Here is a 3,021-nt window from a genome sequence, read left to right as displayed (position 1 = left end):
GAAGGGAAATTTTTTTTTTTTTTTTTTTGAAGAAGCATATCATTAGAGCTTTCATATACCCAGTTAACAGTTTCTAGAGCAAAGACACAGCTCTTTCAAAAGCGGCTATAAAATTTCTAGGTTCGTGGCTGAATCAATACAGTTGTACAATATGAACTCAATATAAACCCTGTAAAACATAAAAATTGAATGAGTTTTTAACCTTTAAAAGAGATCTCCATTTCATTTTAAAATACACTGTTTCCTACAGAAAGACTGATTTTTAATGACACTAACACTTAGCTGTTTGTGTGTCTATTCTCTATGTATCTATGTTTCTGACTGTAGTCACAGTCAAAAAAAATTTAAAAAAGGAGTGGTCCTAATCCACAGCCAGTTGGTTCTGCTACTATAGTCTGCAGGAAAATCGTATTTTACATCAACTTTTTCAAGTCTAGTTTTCCAAAGAATTCATCTACATGGGGATTTATTTTATGGGTTAAAGATGAATATTCTCCAGAATTGGAATCGATTTTTAAATAAAGATTTGTATTATTTTTATTTATGTATGCATGTTTGTGTGGGCCTATATGCATCTGCATGCAGGTGTCCCCAGATCCTAGGATCTGGAGTTACAGGTGGCTGTGAGCCATCTAACGTCGGTTCTGGGCACTGAACTTAGTTTCTCTGGAAGAGCAGCAAGTGCTCTTAACCACTGAGCCGTCTCTACACCCCTAGAAAAGTTTTTTTTCTTTAAACTGTGACATCCAAACCGAAGAATAATCAGCAACAATAAATGATCTTATTTTGTGACCTATATTTATGGCTTTTATTTAATTTGGTGTTTTCAATAGCTATGAAAATGTTAGTTTCATATTTGACTATGGTATTACTTACTCTTCAAATTGACGTAAGCATATTAGATACATATAGAAATAAGCATATGGTAATAAATTGTTTTTGTAACATTTTCTTTTTCTTTCTGCTGTTTTGTGTTGCTAGGCTAATCTAAATGTTACGGGGTAAATGGGCTGTGCCTTTAGAGGATAAATAAGTTTCTCAATGAACAGAAAGTTAATTTAAAATTATTTAAAATGCGTGTATTTACAATTAGAAAAATGTATATTTAATCATTTAAAGAGAAGGAAAAACTTTCTTTGGAAGCACCAAATGTTTCTCCTCTGTGAACATAGGTGTTTCATATGAATTACATTCTAAAGAATATCACTTCAAGGGAAATTTAGCTCAGAAGTTTCAGCAATTCTGTGAACCCTTTTCAGTTCCTTACTTGGATTCAAAGAAAAACATTTTAGAGATGATTCTTCATTTACTCAAAATAGATTAATTTTTAGGTACCTGCTAAGGTAAATCTGTTTAGTTATTTTCTGAAATATTGAGCAGTCAACAATAATTTCAATAATATATTTTTAGTGAACTAACACTATGAATCATCACACAAAAGAGAAAAAAATTTAAAACTTTCCTGTAATGAAATAATAAAAATTTCAGGAAAATAGAGATTAGTGGCCCTCAGGTAGTTCGTATGAAGTACACTCTATACTATTTTAAGAATTAAAATTACCAGAACCAGCCAAAACCACCTATGATTCAATTTTTGTGATAGACACATATATATTCAGATATCTAGTTATTCCTGGGGGGGGAGGGGTTGGTTAATTTTATCTTTCAAGGACTTAGTACATTTTGTCCAGGTTATCAAATATGTGGGTAAAGTATTATTCTTAATGGTAATTTTAAAAAATTTATTTATTTTTATTGAGTTTTTGTGCATTTCATATAATAAATCTTAGTCAAATTTATTTTAAAGTTCAAGAAATCAATAATGATAAATTTTCTTTCATTTACTTTATTAATTATTTGTCTTTTCTCATTTTTCCCTTTTAGCCTAATTTTAGGTAACCTAATTTTATGGATAAAACTAAAACATAAATGAAAATGAACACATTTTGTTGATTTTCTTTACTGATTTCCTATTTCCAATGATTTGTGCTTTAATTTTCCCCCTGCTTACCATGGAATTAAATTTTCTTCTCCTATGTTCTTGGAAATAAAACCTTACCTAATTAATTTAGATGTTGTTCCCTTATTTATAAATGAATTCAACCTTAGAAATGTCACTCTAAACAGCCCTTTCACAAATTTAGATACATGGTCTTTCAATTCAACTTAATTCAAAAATATTGAAAATTTATCTTGAGATTTGATCTTGACTTCTTTGTTATTTAGATGTTTGACTTCTTTGCTATTTAACCTCTAAGACTTGTAGCTCTAGCCCTACCTTTATTATTGAGTCCCTTTTAAATTACATTATGGTCTAAAGAATATATTCTTTAAGTTCTAGTATCTCAAATTTGAGAAGCTGTGTTTTATGCTGCAGGGTGGGATTTCTCCTGCTGGATGTTCTCTGAGAATGTGGATGATATATTCCCTTGTCAATTACATCCAATTGATGAATGTTGTTCAGCTCAACTATCTGCCTTTATGCCTGTTGTAACTGTCAAAAGTTAAGAAAATGCTGAAGTCTACAAGTATAATTGTGTAATCATCACCCTCTCATTATTTCAGTTTTGGATTACTAATTTGGTTCTCTTGTTAGGTACAAACATCTTAGTAATTGTGGTTTGCTTTTTTTTTTTTTTTGTCTTTTTGAGAATAGATACTTTGTTGTTTGATTACATTCTGTTTATTACTGATAATTTTGCTTCTAATTGTCCTCTGCCATGACTGTAGCTGTTTCAGCATTCCCTTGATAATGATCTGCATGAAGTGTTGGTTTCCATCCCTTTACTGTGGATTTCTTGTTGGCAATATGTAGATTGATTTCTGTTTCTCAGGAACTCTAGCAACAGTCTTGGTTTTTCAATTGGTACATTTTATCCATTAACATTTAAAGTGGTTATTGATATGGCTGCATAAATATCTCGTATTTATTACACTTATCTCTTCATAGCTCTCACACATTTTAAAAACTCACTTTTTCTTTTTAACTTTTATTCTCTTTGTATGAATGCTCTGTTTGCA

This window comes from Nannospalax galili, unplaced genomic scaffold (genome assembly GCF_000622305.1).
Source record: "Nannospalax galili isolate Female #2095 unplaced genomic scaffold, S.galili_v1.0 scaffold987, whole genome shotgun sequence".
NCBI lineage: Eukaryota > Metazoa > Chordata > Mammalia > Rodentia > Spalacidae > Nannospalax > Nannospalax galili.
This window is presented reverse-complemented; position numbering follows the sequence as displayed.